The 21586-nt window shown below is 37.1% G+C and overlaps 1 protein-coding gene and 2 long non-coding RNA genes across 5 annotated transcripts in view; 1 reads left to right on the forward strand and 2 right to left on the reverse strand.

The window, feature by feature from the left end:
• The window catches only part of LOC129059234 (uncharacterized), a 54362-nt gene extending 47822 nt beyond the window's left edge, over positions 1-6540 (forward strand). The window contains exon 4 of the long non-coding RNA XR_010139634.1: positions 4917-6540. This is a non-coding gene — a long non-coding RNA (uncharacterized LOC129059234). The remainder of the gene's footprint in view (positions 1-4916) is intronic.
• The window catches only part of KCNIP4 (potassium voltage-gated channel interacting protein 4), a 1214435-nt gene that overhangs the window by 602166 nt on the left and 590683 nt on the right, over positions 1-21586 (reverse strand).
• On the reverse strand, positions 713-19839 carry LOC129059235 (uncharacterized). Its single transcript, XR_008524996.2, has 3 exons — positions 17804-19839; positions 15647-15698; positions 713-2768 (listed from the first exon to the last, which is right to left on the reverse strand). It is a non-coding gene; the product is annotated as an uncharacterized LOC129059235 (long non-coding RNA).

Consider the following 21586-nt stretch of genomic DNA (forward strand, 5'->3'; position numbering starts at 1 on the left):
ATATATAAAATATACATATTATATATAATATATAAAATATACATATTATATATAATATATAAAATATACATATTATATATAATATATAAAATATACATATTATATATAATATATATAAAATATACATATTATATATAATATATATAAAATATACATATTATATATAATATATATAAAATATACATATTATATATAATATATAAAATATACATATTATATATAATATATATAAAATATACATTATATATAAGATTTTATTATATATTACATTTATATTTCATATATAATAATATATTATATATTATATATAAATAATATTATATATAATATATTAATATATTATATATTATATATAATATATAATATATTATATATGATATATAATATATTAATATATTATATATAAATAATATTATATATAATATATTAATATATTATATATCATATATAAATATATTATATATTATATATAATAAGAATTTATGATATCTTAAATATATATAAAATATATATATTTTACACTGCCTGAGTGTGTATATATATTATATTATATATATAGAAATATGTAATATATATTATATATAGAAATTATATATAATATATATTTCTATATAGAATTATATATAGAAATATATATTATATATTCACATTTGTATATATGTATATATTCTATAGTGCCTATATTCTATTTATAGTGCCTATAATAGCCTTGTAGGCAAGAATAAAGAGCCTTTTTTCTACTTTAAAATTAACCTGGTACTCATCATATCATGAGTTCTAATGGGCCACCCTCTCAACCTAACCAAGATTCGTAACAGAATTTGATGTGGAAATGAATTTCAAACTCATACTAACAAATAGGGTTTGGAAGACAGGTCATTTGTAAGCTGGGCTAAAGTCTAAAGCACAGTGCCTTAATGTAGAAAACTTAGACTCACAAACAACTTTTTTATGGTGTTATCTTTTAAATTTTAAGGATCTTTATGCTTCACTCAAATTACATTCTGTAGTACATTGCTTCTCAAACTTTATTGTGTATACAAATCACCTGGGGAATCTTGTTAAAACATGGATTCTGATGGGACTGAGGATCATGCATTTCTAGAAAGCTCCCAGGTGATGCTGATGCTGCGGAAACTCAGACCACACGTTCAACAGCAAAACTTTAACATACAATTTAAGAGAGCAACTGTAGATTTTCCATGATAAAAAAGATGACTCAATACTGCACCTCATGGTTTTAGGTTTTTGCTACGATCAAACCACCAAATCAACATGATATTTAATAGTGAAATTCATATTTCTAGACTTAAACCTAACATCATTTTAATTATTTTTAAATTTAAATTCTGGAACACCAATATAATGGTTAAGAATATAGGTTTGAAGTTAGAAACACATGGATTAAATGTTTAGTTCTGCAACCTTCTAGCTTTGTGACCTGGGCAAGTGAACTAGACCGAGCCCAATAAAGAGGAAATCACTTCAGATATTTCAAATGGAAGAGATTTAATATAGGGAACTTACTGCCTGGGTAATGTTAATGCTTAGGAGCCAAATAATGAACAATGAGGCTACCAGAAGAGAATCATAATAGCTAGATAGGGGAAGCCAGGATCTTCCCTGTGGCTAGAGAAACCAAAGGAGCAGGCAATGCTGCAGGAGCCTGGTGGAAGCTGGGACCCCAGAGGCTGTCCACAGGGAGCTAGACCCTCATAGGAGATGCCACTACTACTAGAGACACTGGTGAGGTGAGAGCTGGGAATTACTCTGTCTACTCTCTTCCTCCCACTCTTCAATCTCCCTCCAGTGTATTCCATGAGTTGAACTCAGCCATACGGCTGTCAGCAGGGAAGTCTGAGAAATGTAGCTCCTTGTGATGTGAAGCAGAGCTAGGGAGGAGCAGGAAATCAATCTGAGAGCAAACTGGCAAAGGATCAACACAGTGAGTTACTGACATGCTCTCATACTATAGCCAATGCTCTAACAGGCATCTGCAGAATATGGGTGTTGCGTATTTAAGTAAGATGTTACATATAAAGCATTGAGTATAGTGCTTGGTACATTATTTTTATCAGCAGCAGCAGCAGCAGCAGCATCTTTTTGTAATGTGACAGCATTTTCCCCCTTCATTCCTTCCTCTCTTTTCACCCATTTTCCTGTTGAATAAGAGTAGGGATCATGTGGAGTCTCAGGGAGATAAGAAATAATAAAATAATACATCCAAGCTATGCTGTGAGAAATTAAGAAAAAAAATCTGCTTGTTCCATCTACATGATAGAATCAGAAAAGCTTAAAGGCTTCCACTGGGCACACAGCAATAACAAGTTCTCAGTGATGTAGACTTAGGAGTCACGCTCACACCTGCAGGCCGCTTAAGGACCATCTTTTGGATTGTGCTGAAGAGATGGGAGAAAACGCTTTCATCCACACATAAAGGCCAGCTGTGTGGCCTGGAAAGTGACTCAATGGAAAGGGGCAGTTATTCATGGTATCCTTACCTGGATTTCAGGAGTATTGAGCTTGACTGGTATCTCGATTTTTCTCCCTCTTGACTAGGACCATATGTGCATGCATTTCCAGATGCTGTGGTCGTAACTGAGAAGATATATCATTATCAAGGCACTAACAGTCTTCAATGATGAAAAGAACTGTTTTTCTCAGTAGACTTGTTTTCCAAGTTAAGTTATCAAAAGCTTACAAAATAGACACAGTTGTCTCTGCCAGGTTATACTGCAAAGAAATCAGAGTGTTGGCAAATAGCTCCTCTGTGGAAGAAAACATAAGCAAGCATATTTGTATTCTGGCCTGTGCTCCTACAGCATAGGGAATGCAGCATTCTGTTTAGCAGTTCCATCCTGGTTCACCTTGTTTGGGAGTTAGCACGCAAAGCCCATATACAACATAACAGTCTCCCCCTGAAGACAACCATCACAGTTTCAGCTAACTCATTCCAACCTTAAACCAAACCATCTTAATATAGAACTGTTTGAATAGCAAAAATTATATGGAGAAGCCCATTGAGTTATTTATAAACGAGAAGCCCAAATGCATAGCTCTGTAATACTTCAGAGCTGTGCTGTGATATTTTATTTATTCATTACACATTTATTGAGTTAAAAAATGAACACAAAGCAACAATCCTAGAGACTTTTACCATCTGGCCTATGCTAGGAGCCAAAAGAATTGGTGCAGAAAATGAGTGCCATGAGTTCTGGGGAAAGAGAGTTAGCTGTGGGTTGAAGGAATCAGAAGGTCTCCAAGGTAGAGATGAATCAAGTTGGGTTTTGATAGTCTGGTTGAAGCTGGCCAGGTGGAACAAATGAAAAGGATGCATCTGCCTGAGAGAATTGGCTTTGTCAATTTCTTTGTGGTGGGAATAAATGAGTTGGTTGAGCAAGGAGATTAAATAAGATATGGTTCAAGAACCTGGAATTCATAGCTAGTCTGGCTAAGTTAGAACCTTGCCTTCACCATTTAGTAATTTATAAATAATATTGGCTGCATCACTTAACCTCAACTTCCTCAAGTCCAAAATAGGAATAGTACTAGTGCTTGATTCATGGGGTTATTTCAAGTATCTACAAAACAAATACAGAGGAACAACCTAACATATTATAAGTGCTCAGTCAACATTCAGGTACTATTATCACTTCCTTCTTCCAACCTATATTGAGTGCCTGCTATAGAGAAAGCAGAAGAGTAAATTGAGTCAGAATATGAAATGCTTTGACTGTAGGTGAAAGTACAGACATGTTTTCCTGATGAAATAGAGGAGTCGCTGGAGACACTGGGGTTCGGCAGGGACATGACAAGGGCTATTTTTAAGAATTAATCTGCTAGTATAGCGCATGCAATGTGTCGTTCAGCAACGTCTTTTATAAACCTTTAATGAAGCCGTAGAGAAAATTAAGTTGAGGAATCTCTTGGCATCATAGAAGGCATTTAATTACTAAGTAATAAATTTGGGGGCCCTTACAAATAATTGGGACTCCCACCAGTGGCTAGCTATACCCCAAGGAACATACAGACTGCTTACATGGCAGCCACCAGGGCCCTGGGTGTTTCTGGGTTCTTAAGGGTAGAGTGTGCAGGGGCAGGTAACCCACAGTTCTCCCTGTACTCAAAATGCGGAGCAACAAATTGCAATGGAAGTAGCCAATATCACAGGAAATGTGGCTATCATCTCTTCAGGGTCTTCAAGTATGGGGTACAAGCACAAGGGCTAGCATTCTCAGGGACATTAACTTTGATCCAAAGAGCTAGAGCAGCAGTTCTCAACCTTATGTTTCTGTGCTGATTTACATAATGAAGGAGTTTCTCATCTAGAAAACACTCCTGTGGGTGGACTAGGGTTATGAGCAATGCCTAGCCAGCTGCCTTTAAGTCTACCTCCTTCTTTCTCTCAATAACATTTACCTAAATGAAAGTATATTATAATCAGAGAAATAATTACTCTAATTTTATTTTATTTTACTCTAATTTAATTCTATTTTACTCTAATATTACTAAAGTAAATTATTCACCAATTTTGGTACTTTATCATTAGTAATAAATTACTTGGGAATCCAAAGAAAACTGATATGAACATACCAGGTTATCACTGATATTTTAACTAAGAATTTTGAGTCCAAAGACTACTTGAGTCATCCTCTATCATTCAGCAACGTCTTTTATAAACTTTTAATGAAGGAGAGAGATGACTAAGATGAGGAATCTCTTGGCACCATAAAAAGCATTTAATTACTAAGTAATAAATCTGGGTGCCCTTACAAGTAATTGAGACCCCCAGCAGTGACTAACTATACCCCAAGGAATACGCAGGCTGCTAACATGGCCAGCCACCCAAACACCCAGTTATTTATCTGGCAAGTACAAGGCATGAAACAAACTTCTGGACTCTTTTCTCTTTGCAGACTCCAATATGAATGGTGAATGTAATTTAATGGGTCATGGAAATGCAGAGCTGCAGAACTGATTATTATGCCCAGTATAAATGGAAGAGCTCTAATCTACAAGTGGAGGTGAAGCATCCCCAGTGGCCAGGAGGACAACCTTGCCCAATTACCTTTCCTAGAAGAAGGTATTGAAGTGCTAAGATGAGGATTTCCACACATCTCTGCTCAGGCAACACCACTCACCATCAACTGAGTTAATGCCCATCCTTAAATGTGTGTAACATGGGCGAAGTGAATTTTTTCTTTCTCTGTCATGCTCACTTCCCACTTACCTGCTAGAGTAAGAGTATACTAGAATATTATTTAGACATCTAGTTTTTAATAATATTCATTTTCATACAACATGATCACAAAGAAGAAACTGTTATATCTTATAATGGAAGAAAATCTGACTGTGGAGAAGCTACTGAGAAATGGTACATCTGCATTATGCTTTATGGGTGATTTAAAGGATTTTCAAATATTATTTTGACTATAGGTAAAATAACTGTATAATTTATCATACAAATTTGAAAGCATTTGAGTCAGACAGGATATTAATGATAATTAGGCTGAAATCACAGGCATAAATGAAGAGCCTCCTGGTAAATTAAAATGTAGTACCATCCTAAATATTTTGGGCTGAACTGTGTTTCCCTCAAATTTATATGTTGAAGTTCTAAGTCTCTGATATGGTTTGGCTGTGTCCCCACCCAAATCTCACCTTGAATTGTAATAATCCCCACATGTTGTAGGAGGAACCTGATGGGAGGTAATTGAATCATGGGGGCTAGATTTTCCCATACTGTTCTATTGATAGTGAGTAAGTCTCATGAAATCAGATGGTTTTATAAAGAGCAGTTTCTCTACACATGCTCCCTCTTGCCTGCTGCCATATAAGACATGCCTTTGGTTTTCCTTCACCTTCCACCATGATTGTGAGGCCTCCCCAGACATGCAGAACCATGAGTCCATTAAACTTATTTTTCTTTATAAATTACACAGTCTTGAATATGTCTTTAAATAGCAGTGTGAGAACATACTAACACAGTTTCCATAGTCTCCATACCTCAGAATATGACTATATTTTGGAACAGGGCATTTAAAGAGACAGTTAAGGTGAAATGAGATCATGAGGGTTGGCCCTAATCCAATATGGTTGGTGTCCTTATAAGAAAAGGAAATTAGGACACAGACATGCACATGCACAGAGGTAAGACCATTTGAAGGCAATATGAGATTATGACCATCTACAAGCCAAGGACAAAAGTCCCAGAAGAACTCTAACCTGCAGACACCTAAATTTTGGACTTTAAGCCTCCAGAACATGGAGAAAATTAATTTCTTTTGTTTAACTCAGCCAGTCTGTGGTATTTTTTGATGGAAGCTATAGCAAACTACATACTAATGATAGTGATTTTCATTTTAACCATCAGCCTTGAAACTAATCACATCATAAGATGAGGCTCTGCCATAACATCAGTTAAGTCCTGAGGCCATTTGGTTGAATAATTGATAAACTGCTTGAAGCATGACCCTATGAATAGCCCTAACAATCCATCTCAAGGCAGAGATATTTATCCCCCTTGTTTTATTGCCTAACAGCACTAAAAAAAGAAAAAAATCTTGGTTCTGTTCCAAGATGGCCGAATAGAAACAGCTCCAGTCTGCAGCTCCCAGTGTGATTGGCGCAGAAGATGGGTGACTTCTGCATTTCCAACTGAGGTACCTGGTTCATCTCATTGGGACTGGTTGGACAGTGGGTGCAGCCCACGGAGGGCAAGCGAAAGCAGGGTGGGATGTCGCCTCACCCAGGAAGCGCAAGAGGTCAGGGGATTTCCCTTTCCTAGCCAAAGGAAGCCGTGATAGACTGTACCTGGAAAAATGGGACACTCTCACCCAAATACTGCGATTTTCCCACAGTCTTAGCAACTGGCAGACAAGGAGATTCTCTCCTGTGCCTGGCTCGGTGGGTCCCATGACCATGTAGCCTTACTCACTGCTAGCACAGCAGTCTGAGATTGACTTGCAAGCCTGCAGCCTGGCAGGGGGAGGAATGTTCGCCATTGCTGAGGCTTGAGCAGGTAAACAAAGCAGCCAGGAAGCCTGAACTGGGCGGAGCCCACCGCAGCTCAGCAAGGCCTGCTGCCTCTATAGATTCCACCTCTGTGGGCAGGGCATAGCTGAACAAAAGGCAGCAGAAACTTCTGCAGACTTAAACGTCCCTGTCTGACAGCTCTGAAGAGAGCAGTGGTTCTCCCAGCACAGCATTTGAGATCTGAGAACAGACCGGCTGCCTCCGCAAGTGGGTCCCTGATCCCCATGTACCCAAACTGGGAGACACCTCCCAGTAAGGGTTGACAGACACTTCATACAGTGGGTGCCCCTCTGGGATGAAAATTCCAGAGGAAGGATCAGGCAGCAATATTTGCTGTTCTGCAATATTAGCTGTTCTGTAGCCTCCTCTGGTGATACCCAGGCAAACAGGGTCTGAAGTGGACCTCCAGCAAACTCCAACAGATCTGCAGCTGAGGGATCTGACTGTTAGAAGGAAAACTAACAAACAGAAAGGAATAGCATCAACATCAACAAAAAGGACATCCACACCAAAACCCCATCTGTAGGTCACCAACATGAAAGACCAAAGGTAGATAAAACCACAAAGATGGGGAGAAACCAGAGCAGAAAAGCTGAAAACTCTAAAACCAGAGCACTTCTTCTCCTCCAAAGGATCGCAGCTCCTCACCTGCAATGGAACAAAGCTGGATGGAGGATGACTTTGATGAATTAACAGAAGTAGGCTTCAGAAGGTCGGTAATGACAAACTTCTCTGAGCTAAAGGAGCATTTTCTAACCCACTGCAAGGAAGCTAAAAACCTTGAAAAAAGGTTAGATGAATGGCTAACTAGACTCAACAGTGTAGAGAAGACCTTAAATGACGTGATGGAGCTGAAAACCATGGCACGAGAACTTCATGATGCATGCACAAGCTTCAATAGCTGATTTGATCAAGTGGAAGAAAGGATATCAGTGATTGAAGATCGAATTAATGAAATAAAGCAAGAAGACAAGATTAGAGAAAAAAAGTAAAAAGAAACGAACAAAGCCTCCAAGAAATATGGGACTATGTGAAAAGACCAAATCTATGTTTGATTGGTGTACCTGAAAGTGACAGAGAGAATGGAACCAAGTTGGAAAACACTCTTCAGGATATTATCCAGGAGAACTTCTTCAACCTAGCAAGGTAGGACAACATTCAAACTGAGGAAATACAGAGACCACCACAAAGATACGCCTTGAGAAGAGCAACCCCAAGACACACAATTATCAGATTCACCAAGGTTGAAATGAAGGAAAAAGTGTTAAGGGCAGCCAGAAAGAAAGGTCGGGTTACCCACAAAGGGAAGCCCATTAGACTAACAGTGGATCTCTTGGCAGAAACCCTACAACCCAGAAGATAGTGGGGGCCAATATTCAATATTCTTAAATAAAACAATTTTCAACCCAGAATTTCATATCCATCCAAACTAAGTTTCATAAGTGTAGGAGAAATAAAATCCTTTACAGACAAGCAAATGCTGAGAGATTTTGTCACAACCAGGCCTCCCTTACAAGAGCTCCTGAAGGAAGCAATAAACAGGGAAAGGAACAACTGGTACCAGCCACTGCAAAAACATGCCAAATTGTAAAGACCATCAATGCTATGAAGAAACTGCATCAATTAAGGGGCAAAATAACCAGCTAACATCACAATGACAGGATCAAATTCACACATAACAATATTAACCTTAAATGTAAATGGGCTAAATGCCCCAATTAAAAGACATAGACTGGTAAATTAGATAAAGACTCAAAATCCATCAGTGTGCTGTATTCAGGAGACCCATCTCACCTGCAGAGACACACATAGGCTTAAAATAAAGGGATGGAGGAAGACCTACCAAGCAAATGGAAAGCAAAAAAAGCAGGGGTTGTAATCCTAGTCTCTGATAAAATAGACTTTAAACCAACAAAGATCGAAAGAGACAAAGAAGGCCATTACATAATGGTAAAGAGATCAATTCAACAAGAAGTGCTAACTATCCTAAATACATATGCACCCAATACAGGAGCACCCAGATTCTTAAAGCAAGTCCTTAGAGACCTACAAAGAGACTTAGATTCCCCCACAATAATAATGGGAGACTTTAACACCCCACTGTCAACATTAGACAGATCAACAAGACAGAAGGTTAACAAGGATATCCAGGAATTGAACTCAGCTCTGCACCAAGTGGACCTAATAGAAATCTACAGAACTCTCCACCTGAAATCAACAGAATATACATTCTTCTCAGCACCACATCACACTTATTCCAAAATTGACCACATAGTTGGAAGTAAAGCACTCCTCAGCAAATATAAAAGAACAGAAATCATAACAAACTGTCTCTCAGATCACAGTGCAATCAAATGAGAACTCAGAATTAAGAAACTCACTCAAAATCACTCAACTACATGGAAACCGAACAACCTGCTCCTGAATGACGACTACTGGGTAAATAACAAAATGAAGGCAGAAATATGTTCTTTGAAACCAATGAGAACAAAGACACAATGTACCAGAATCTCTGGAACACATTTAAAGCAGTGTGTAGAGGGAAATTTATAGCACTAAATGCCCACAAGAGAAAGCAGGAAAGGTCTAAAATCGACACCCTAACATCACAATTAAAATAACTAGAGAAGCAAGAGCAAACAAATTCAAAAGCTAGCAGAAGGCAAGAAATAACTAAGATGAGAGCAGAACTGAAGGAAATAGAGACACAAAAAACCCTTCAAAACATCAATGAATCCAGGAGCTAGTTTTCTGAAAAGACCAAACAAAATTGATAGACCACTAGCAAGACTGATAAGACGAAAAGAGAGAAGAATCAAATAGACGCAATAAAAAGTGATAAAGGGGATATCACCACCGATCCCACAGAAATACAAAATACCATCAGAGAATACTATAAACACCTCTATGCAAATAAACTAGAAAATCTAGAAGAAATGGATAAACTCCTGGACACAAACACCCTCCCAAGACTAAATTAGGAAGAAGTTGAATCTCTGAATAGATCAATAACAGGCTCTGAAATTGAGGCAACAATTAATAGCCTATCAACCAAGAAAAAGTCTAGGACTGTATGGATTCACAGCCGAAATCTACCAGGGTACAAAAAGGAGCTGGTACCATTCTTTCTGAAACTATTCCAATCAAGAGAAAAATAAGAAATCTTCCCTAACTCATTTTATGAGGCCAGCATCATCCTGATACCAAAACATGGCAGAGACACAACAACAAAAAAAGAGTTTTAGACCAATATCCCTGGTGAACATCGATGCGAAAATTCTCAATAAAATACGGGCAAACCAAATCCAGCAGCACGTCAAAAAGCTAATCCAGCAGCACGTCAAAAAGCTTATCCACCATGATCAAGTGGGCGTCATCCCTGGGATGCATGGCTGGTTCAACATACGCAAATCAATAAATGTAATCCATCACATAAACAGAACCAATGACAAAAACCACGATTATTTCAATAGAGGCAGAAAAGGCCTTCGACAAAAATCAACAGCCTTTGACAAAATTCAACAGCCCCTCATGCTAAAAACTCTCAGAAAAACTAAATACTGATGGAACATATCTCGAAATAATAAGAGCTATTTATGACAAACCCACAGCCAATATCATACTGAATGGGCAAAAACTGGAAGCATTTCCTTTGAAAACCGTCATAAGACAAGGATGCCCTCTCTCACCATTCCTATTCAACATAGTATTGGAAGTTGTGGCCAGGGCAATCAGGCAAGAGAAAGAAAGGGTATTCAATTAGGAAAAGAGGAAGTCAAATCGTCCCTGTTTGCAGATGCACAATTGCATATTTAGAAAACCCCATCGTCTCAGCCCAAAATCTCCTTAAGCTGATGAGCAACTTCAGCAAAGTCTCAGGATGCAAAATCAATGTGCAAAAATCACAAGCATTCCTATACACCAACAACAGACAAACAGAGAGCCAAATCATGAGTGAACTTCCATTCACAATTACTACAATGAGAATAAAATACCTAGGAATCCAACTTACAAGGGATATGAAGGACCTCTTCAAGAAGATTTACAAATCACTGCTCAACGAAATAAAAGAGGACACAAACAAATGGAGGAACATTCCATGTTCGTGGATAGGAAGAATCAATATCGTGAAAATGGCCATACTGCCGAAGGTAATTTATAGATTCAATGCCATCCCCATCAAGCTACCAATGACTTTCTTCACAGAATTGGAAAAAACTACTTTAAAGTTCACAGGGAACCAAAAAAGAGCCCGCATAGCCAAGACAATCCCAAGCAAAAAGGAACAAAGCTGGAGGCATCACGCCACCTGACTTCAAACTATACTACAAGGCTATAGTAACCAAAACAGCATGGTACTGGTACCAAAACAGAGATATAGACCAATGGAACAGAACAGAGCCCTCAGAAATAACACCACATATCTACAACCTATGATCTTTGACAAATCTTACAAAAAGTATAAATGGGTAAAGGATTCCCTATTTAATAAATGGTGCTGGGAAAACTGGCTAGCCACAGGTAGAAAGCTGAAACTGGATCGCTTCCTTACACCTTATACAAAAATTAATTCAAGATGGATTAAAGACTTAAATTTTGGACCTAAAACCATAAAAACCCTAGAAGAAAACCTAGTCAATACCATTCAGGACATAGGCTTGGGCAAAGACTTCATGACTAAAACACCAAAAGCAATGGCAACAAAAGCCAAAATTGACAAATGGGATCTAATTAAACTAAAGAGCTTCCGCACAGCAAAAGAAACTACCATCAGAGTGAACAGACAATCTACAGAATGGGAGAAAATTTTTGCAATCTACCCATCTGACAAATGGCTAATACCCAGAATTTACAAAGAGAACTTAAACAAATTTACAAGAAAAAGTCAAACAACCCCATCAAAAAGTGGGCAAAGGATATGAACAGACACTTCTCAAAAGAAGACATTTATGCAGCCGACAGACACATGAAAAAATGCTCATCATCACTGGTCATCAGATAAATGCAAATCAAAACCAAAATGAGATAGCATCTCATACCAATTAGAATGGTGATCATTGAAAGGTCAGGAAACAATAGATGCTGGAGAGGATGTGGAGAAATAGGAACACTTTTACACTGTTGGTGGGAGTTTAAATTAGTTCAACCATTGTGAAAGATAGTGTGGTGATTCCTCAAGGATCTAGAACTAGAAATACCATTTGACCTATTGATCTCATTACTGGGTATATAACCAAAGGATTATAAATTATGCTACTATAAAGACACATGCACATGTATGTTTATTGTGGCACTATTCACAATAGCAAAAACTTGGAACTAACCCAAATGTCCATCAATGATAGACTGGATTAAGAAAATGTGGCACATATACACCATGGAATACTATGCAGCCATAAAAAAGGATGAGTTCACATCCTTTGTAGGGACATGGATGAAGTTGGAAACCATCATTCTTAGCAAATTATCACAAGGATAGAAAATCAAACATCGCCTGTTCTCAGTCATAGGTGGAAATTAAACAATGACAACACTTGGACACAGGGAAGGGAACATCACACAGCAGGGCCTGTCAGGTGGTGGGGGACTGGTGGAGGGATAGCATTAGGTGAAATACCTAATGTAAATGACGAGTTGATGTGTGCAGCAAACCAATATGGCACATGCATACATATGTAAAAAACCTGCACATTGTGTACACTTACCCTAGAACTTAAAGTATAATAATGATAAAAAAAGTGATTCGGGTCCTGTCTCTGACACTTGCTAAGCACATGCTTAGTTGTGCATAATCAAATAGATCCTCTGAACCTTATTTGATTCATGATTACCACAGAGTAATATTTGGTCTACTCGACTCAGAGAGTTATTACATAGCTCAAACAAGACCAAAACAGTGATATGCAAACTGCAAAGCAGTTGTGATTGTTAATTTTATGCATCAACTTGACTGAGCCATAGGGTGACCAGATTGAGCATTATTTCTGGATGTGTCTGTGAGAGTGTTTCTGAATGAGATGAGATTTGAACAGTGTGAAAGGAAAATAAATCTTGGGGCCCCCAAATCACTAAGCTAAAGGGAAAAGTCAAGCTGGGAACTGCTTAGGGCAAGCATGCCTCTCTTTCTATTCAAAGTCATCCCTCTGCTCACTGAGATAAATGCATATCTGATTGCCTCCTTTGGAAAGGCCAATCAGAAACTCAAACAAATGCAATAATTTGTCTCTTATCTACCTATGACCTGGAAGACCCTTCCTCTTCGAGTTGTCCTACCTTTGCTTCCAGTTATCCTGCTTTTCCAGACCAAACCAGTGTTCATCTTATATATGTTGATTAATGTCTCATGTCTCCCCACAATGTATAAAACCAAGCTGTGCTCTGACCACCTTGGGCACATGTCATTAGGACCTCCTGAGGCTGTGTCATGGCTGTGTGTCCTTAACTTCAGCAAAATAAACTTCCTAAGACCTGTCTTAGATTTTTGGGGTTTACAATAGGTATACCCAGTAAAGTAAATGGCTCTTCCCAATTTGAGTGGGCTTCATCCAATTCACTGAAGGCCTGAGTGGAACAAAAGATGAAGAAATACATCTCCTTTTATTTTCTACTTCACTGCTTGAGCTGGGAAACTTCTTCTCATCTTCTCCTGCCCTCTGCTCCCCTGGTTCTCTGGCCTGAAGACTTAGATTAAATTACACCATTGGTATCCTAGACTCTCTAGCTTGCAGATAGCAAACTGTGGAACTTGTTAGCCTACATAATCATGTGAGCCAGTTTCTCATTTTATATATGATTATATAAATGATGATGTATGATATGTATATATTATATTCTCTAGAGAATCCTAATACAGTGGCCCATGCTATCAGGCATCATAAACCGAATGAGAGTAAGAAAGGCCATAAGTATTTGTAAATTTTACAGGATAATTATCACACTGTAAACACTGTACCCTGGTTCTCTTTTTGGATATTAAAAATAAATCAGGAAAATATATAAAATAACACTGAAAATGTTCAAGACTGTTTAAGGTAGTTCCATTCTCTTAAACTCATCTTTGAAACAAGACTCTAATAACTGTTCCCTATGGTGAGTTTCTTATCTTGACTCTTAACTATGTCATCAGCTAATGATGCAGTTGTAACCGCACAGTGAAATAGTGTTCTTGGCAATCAAATTGGTCCTGAGGTCAAACATTTCTTGGAGAGTATTATGAAGAAATAAGATGAATGAATCAATTCTATTCTGCATTTATTGCAATTCATATAAGATGAAGAAATATAATGTAGAAAATTGGTCACTGAATTACCAGCCACTAACATGGTATTATCAAGAAAATAAAGGAAATGAGATTTAAATCTGAGAAGGGGATTGTGTGCAAGAACAAGAATTTGCAAATAGTTTACATTAGATCCGTCTACTCATTCATTCATCAATTCATTCAAAAATATGTATTGAGCTCTACTGTGCATATAACTCCTGTCTCAAAATTTAAACTGTTGTTTCAGAATTTAGAATTAAGAGATATCTAATCTCTTACTGATTGATAGACATGACCTTGTACTTATTTGATTCTGGTAGAAAATGCTAATAAAAATAATCAAGAATTATTAGGAATCATTGACTATCCTTATTTGAACAACAAAAATAATTTTGATAAATTATCCATCATATTCTATTTGTGAATGTATTAGAAAATTAAAATCATTTAATAATAAATTTTGTTTGTAGCTTACCTAATTCCAAACAAACAGCGACAAAAAAAAAAAAAAACAAGAATATAAAGAGGCTTGCTTATCTATTCAAGTAAAAGTAATTCAGAACTCTTAAAAAGAATGTTGATTTTGGTCTTTAGTTTCTTGATGTCTTCTTTTTGAAGAAGTGACATGCTGTGGGGAAAACCTTTTTTATATTTAATTGTCTTTTTTGTGCAGGAAGTATTCCTAGCCAGTGTGTCATTATCTTTTAAAAGTATGAGAATACAATGAAAATTAATGGATTTCTTTAAACTAACAATAAACCTTCTTCATGTACCTTATTGTATTTTTCAAGCAGCCTCTAACGGAAAAAGAATACTGTGTTTCTAAAAATTCCCCACAGTGCACCACCACTTCTTTTATATGTTAAAAAAAATTCAAATTAATGTTATTAATAAAAATGTAGGTGAAACAGTCTAAAAATAGACCCAAATTTTTAGATTGAAATTATCAGTCCTTGCCTAAACGGTCATGTTTAGACAATAGGACAATTATTCTCAAATTCTCTCAAGTAAGAGGCCAGGTGTCAATATTCCCCAGAATTATTTGCAAGTTTCAAGTCCACAAATCCATTTAATTTTGCTTTAAATCAGCATCCGCTGCCACACCCTGGCAACCCAGAGGTGTAAACTGGCTCAAAGATGTGTTTTTCTTGTTCTGCACATTTATCATCATTATCGTCATCATCATCATCAGTTAATTTAAATGCTTTAAGCAGTCCTCTATTTTCCAGTTTCTTATTCTGAAATTACTCATTACTGACTTATTCTTAGACAATCTAGACATTTAGAAGGTAATCAAGCTTAGGGTTAAAGGCAAGCACTGGAGTCAGTTGTCTTAGTTGGTGACCTTACCTTGTAACTTGTTAGCTGGTTGACTCATTTTTTGATTCTTCAGATTCTCCATCTATAAAATGATGATAATAACAGTCCCTATTCATCATAATGAAATCATAATGATTAAATGCAATACTACCTGCAATTACCTCAGGAAATGGCATTTAGAAAATGCTCAAGAAATGTTAGTCATTGTTCTTATCTGCCCCCTGACAATATTCGTATCAGCAATCTCTTCTACAGTGGACTTTGCTAAAAGAAAGACATTGTCCAGCACACAGTTAATACTAAAAAAAATTACTCTTATTAGTGTCTAGCTTCTAAAAGGATTTGTTGACTTGCAAATCCTGCTAAAGTTTACTTTGTTTAGATAACTAGGTACAATTAGGAACAAGTGGTTCTCTAGCTGTGCCTGGAGAACTAGTTACAATTTTTAAGCTGTCTGGAATCTTAAATCCTAAAGTCTCTCAGATTGGTTATTTTTTCATTCTCCTTTTTTTTTCCATAGCAACTAAATCAATTCCAAGAATCACAAAGAGAAAAAAGAATGACAAACCAAGGGTTGTAATCCTAGAAAATAAAGTAACATAACAGCATACATATTCTATGTTGCACTTGTCATAACCCTAAAGAGTTCATATTTGTAACTAAAATTAGCAGGAATTTATATTGTCCTTCAGGAGTAAAGGCAGCTGTGAGCTCCAAATTCTTCCTTCTCTTTTCAAAACTCCTCTATAACCCTTCACACCCTCAGAGAATAAACTCACTTAGCAAAACCCCAAAGAAGTGCTTGCCTAACCACTTGCGAATCAGATACCTGCTGGGGTAAGCAAGAGAGTACCCATGCAAGAATGAAGAGGAGAGGGGCTAAGGCTGGGATGTGCTCTGATAAAATGCACAATTCGAGGAAATAGTCTAACTGCACACTCAGCTCCTGTTGTCTAGCGAAGAAAAAGAAATATGTAAAATTCAAGCTGAGATACTATGAACAGTTTCATAATGAAGCTATATCACTTATTAGAAAATTATGCAGATGAACACTGTATTATGGCAGAGGGAGCCGCAGAATAGCCAAGAAGCTGGCTCCAGATGGAGACAGACCTCATGGTCAAGAAGGCAGTGAACCTTGTCTCCTGACCCAGAACTTGCCATTCTGCCAACTGCTGTTCATAAAATTGAAATAATAAGGAAGAACCACTAAAAATCATTAATTCTGCAAAACTAGTGGTATTAGAAAAGGCATGAGCTTTGGAGTCTAAGACATGTGATTTGAATTATGTTTCTTCCAGTTCTAGCTAGGTAATCTTGGGTAAAATACACTACATCTGAACCTCAGTTCTAGCTGGAAAACAAGATTATTAATACCTTCCTCTTGGGGTTGAGATAGAGATTGAATTAAAAAAATTCCCCTTCCCAAAGTAAAACACGTTCAGTCTTTATCCTCCCCTGCACAAATGAACTCAGTGCCTCAGGAGTACAGCCAGGTAGACAGTCACATCCTTCTGTGGAAGTGATACAGACATCCTCACTGCATGTGAAATGGAAGAAATATTCTTGTATATTGTTTAACTGAAGGATGAAATTAAAGTTAGAAATGCCGAGTAGGTAGCCCTTATCCCGCCATTTATGTGCATCCTTCCTGTCTACAGAACACAACTCAGGGAGCAAATAGGAGAACTACAATGGAGTGATAAGAAAAAATTGTCATTCTTGCATCTGTTATTTAGCCGTATCTCCAGCTCACCCATTTTATTATAGTTAATAACGATGGTAATCATTCACTGAGCTAAAGTACTAAGTACTTTATACATGGAATCTCACTGAATTCTCATAGTTGCTTTTGGAGATTAGTTTTTTCTTTATCTCCTTTTTGCAAATGAGAAAACAGAGCCTCAGAGAGGTTTAGAAACTTGTTTAAGATCATACAGTAGCTACTGAAGTTGAAGTCATGGTTTGAATGCTTGTCTGATTCTACATTCTCTCTTCTTGTCGTTGTCTTTCCATCCCTCTGACCTTTGACTGCCACAGTCCTGTGGCTCTCCTTCATTGAACTACCTAGTTAGATATACCTCTCCAGATCTAGCTGTGATCCCTTCTCTTGGACATCACTTCAGGCTTGTTTTCTGGCTCCAAATCTCTATGAATATAGATAAGAGATACACTCAAAACCTTTACCTAGCCTCACAGGGGTTTATCCTTGTAGCATAGACATATCTTCATGACAAAGTGAACCAGGAGTGTTTGAAGGCCTGCTTTGTAACCAACTGCATCAACATTAGGGAAATCACCAGATGCTTTCATCATTTTCTTCTGTAAAATAAAAATTGATAATGTGCTTACAAACTACATAGCTTTTTGGGAAGTAGGCAAATTGAATTTTTCAAATTCTCAGTGGCAAGCTGGGCAGTAAAACATAATTACTGATTTTTAATATGTACTTTGTGGCCTTTGCAATTCAAAGATGATGGTTTTGACTATCATCACTGTCAGTGTGAAACAACAAGAGCTCAAAGAGAATCCAAAGCTTGATATCATTCCTGCCCTCACTTTAGTGTTGAAATAAAAGTTCTTAAGGATTTGAAGAACATACTTAGGAGTTCTCTCCATAGCATTTTCATAGCACTCAAGGAAGTATAAGGATTAGCTACAGTGATCCTAAATGCTAATAACATGAATTTTCCAAATCAGAAAGTAAATACTCAGGGCATAGAAAGAGCTCTCGAGTACCATTGTGAGCCCCAAGATATCTGATAAAATATGAGTGTTTGGGTTTTGGTGGCTGGAAGGGTGGAGTGGGGCTAAGCTTATAGGTCAAAAGTTACTTATCTTTATTCTAAGAAAATGTGAGCCCCATAAGTTATCTCTGCCTTGATGATCCCTCTTTTACAATTCCCATTGTTAACACTTAATTTCTGTAACATTAGCTTACAAGGATTATTTCTCAAATGGAATTTCTGCCTCCAAACATAATAGGCTTACAAAAACCATATTATTTTCTTTTTTAAAAATTCCTAAATTCATTTATGCATTTGCTCTTACACCTATCAATGCATCCAAACCATATGTTTATTGAACAGATATTTATTGAAAGCCTGTTCAGTGCTAGGTACAGGGAGTTTAAAACTGAATGGCATGGTTTCTGCCAAGAGGAATATATTAGAAATTTATAGAAGGCAGAATACTATTATATAACGTCATCAGAGTTATAACAGTAGTGCAGAGAAATTGTTTTCAGAAAACAAATTTGGGCAGAGTACCCACGCATAGGAAACAATAAACATGTGTTGGATGAAAAAAAGAACATGTAATCCTCAGGTTAAAGATGGAAGGACCTCAATTAGGATAGTATCTCATGATAAACTTTTTTTTCTTTTTACAATATAGCACTTATTTTAAATGATATGAATTGATGAATGAATAAATAAATGACAAGTCAATGCACCTATATTATGGAACAGTAGATATCAGAAAAAGCTAAAGGAAATTTCAAGAGCCATATAATCAAATAGATCATAAGGACACACAAACCAAATTAACTGTAGTGAAAGATAACATGAGACAAGAACAATGAGAAATAAATAACAAATATGGGTGATTTCATAGTATGAAGAGTACTATTTGTTAGAGGCAACTATCTTAGAAGAAAAAGTACATGAGTTGGATTTTGATGGGTGGGGTCCTTTGCCTAAAGTCAGAAAAGGACATTGCAAGTGAATATAAAAATAGGAGAGCAAGGGAAAGAAGATGAGGAATTATGGTATTCGTTCCATCTTGCAGAAATGCAGGATGGAATGGAAAACTGGAAAAGTCAAGTTTATATCAAAGGAGAAAGGAGTTTTCTCCTAAGGGCTTGAAATCTATGGTGGGTAAAATGGAGATGTTAAAGTATTTGGGGCTAAAGACTAACATGACTATCTCTAAAATCCAAATATGCAATTATGTGTTGAATACTAACTTCATTTTCCAGATTATATTGAAATCATCAAAGGCCATTGTGGTGGTTCATGCTTGTAATTCCAGCACTTTGGGGGCTGAGGTGGGCGGATCACTTGAGGTCAAGAGTTCAAGACCAGCCTGGTCAATATGATGAAACCCCATCTCTACTAAAAATACAAAAATTAGCTGGGCATGGTGGTGTGCACCTGTAATCCCAGCTACTCTGGAGGCTGAGACACGAGAATCCCTTGAACCTGAAGGGTGCAATGAGCCAAGATCACGCCACTGCACTCCAGCCTGGATAACAGAGTGAGATTGTCTCAAAAAATAAATAAATAAATAAAAATAAAGAAAAGAAAAAGAAAAAAAATACTTCAAATCTTTCCTGTACCTAAAACAGTTGTATTTTTCCATCATATTTACATGTGATTTATTTGAAGCCATCTGCAGTTTGTTTCTCATTCTATTTTGTTTTCTCACCCAATAGCTATTTATTCTGTTGTTGTTATTAACCTTGGCAGCAAGCATTTATCTACAACACCTTCAGAATAGAAATTATTCAGATTAGCAATAATTTGAAGCCTGAGATCAGGATGATACATTTTTGTCCATTAAGGAAATGTTCATATTCCAGTTTTAAGCAGCTCATATCTGTCTACCAAACTCAAGAATACTTACATTCTGAAATATCGGAAATTACAAGTGTTAATTTTTTATGCAGATTGTTCTTCTATTCTGTTTTCTCATGCTTACCACTCAGGCTGAGCTCAGACTATGAATAAGTGATTAGCTGGTGTGAACTATGTGGCCATGTTGATGTTCAGAAAGGTATGCTTGATGATCCTATCATAGATAGTGTTTTGATATAAGCATTAGATTTAAGGCTTAGGAATTGCACTTTTCACACATATGTTTAAACATAGTGACAATTTCTCCTAATGTTAAAATGCATTCTCTGATAAATAAGGCTTGAATGCTACCAGTGAATATGTGGAGCTCAGTCAGCTATCTCAGCTGCTACAAAGATATAGCTATTACATGGTTGGTTTCACAGACAAGGAGCTACCCTCGTTAAAAAAATAAAATAAGAACTAGAAATACCATTTGACCCAGCCATCCCATTACTGGGTATATACCCAAAGGACTATAAATCATGCTGCTATAAAGACACATGCACACGTATGTTTATTGCGGCACTATTCACAATAGCAAAGACTTGGAACAAACCCAAATGTCCAACAATGATAGACTGGAGTAAGAAAATGTGGCACATATACACCATGGAATACTATGCAGCCATCAAAAATGATGAGTTCATGTCCTTTGTAGGGACATGGATGAAATTGGAAATCATCATTCTCAGTAAACTATCGCAAGGACAAAAAACCAAACACCGCATGTTCTCACTCATAGATGGGAATTGAACAATGAGAACACATGGACACAGGAAGGGGAACATCACACTCTGGGGACTGTTGTGGGGTTGGGGGAGGGGGGAGGGATAGCATTAGGAGATATACCTAATGCTAAATGGCAAGTTAATGGGTGCAGCACACCAGCACGGCACATGTATACATATGTAACTAACCTGCACATTGTGCACATGTACCCTAAAACTTAAAGTATAATAATAATAAAAAATAAATAAATAAAATAAAATAAACATACTCCAGCCTACAACCTGCAGAGGATGCTGCATGCAACGCAGTGATTATGAATCCTACCAAATTTTCAGCCATGCCAGCAATTGCCTCTTCCTCATATGGAAATCTTTGTAGCCCTGTCTTCAGAAGAAAAACAAAGGCAGAGCAAAAAACAAAAAGGAAATTCCTGTGGTAAGAGAGCTCAAGATTCTTGCTCTGGCACTTAAAAGAACAAAGCCAGTAATTGCCAGAGTAGAACAGACAGAGCACTAAAGATGGGACTGCAAAAAGCACTTGGGCTAGCTAGCTCAAGAAAGTGAAAGACAGGTTACACATGCTAGCCCTTGAGCTAGGAGAAACAGCTATTATCCTAAAGCTG

The sequence above is a fragment of the Pongo abelii genome, chromosome 3 (genome assembly GCF_028885655.2).
Source record: "Pongo abelii isolate AG06213 chromosome 3, NHGRI_mPonAbe1-v2.0_pri, whole genome shotgun sequence".
NCBI classification, from domain to species: Eukaryota; Metazoa; Chordata; class Mammalia; order Primates; family Hominidae; genus Pongo; species Pongo abelii.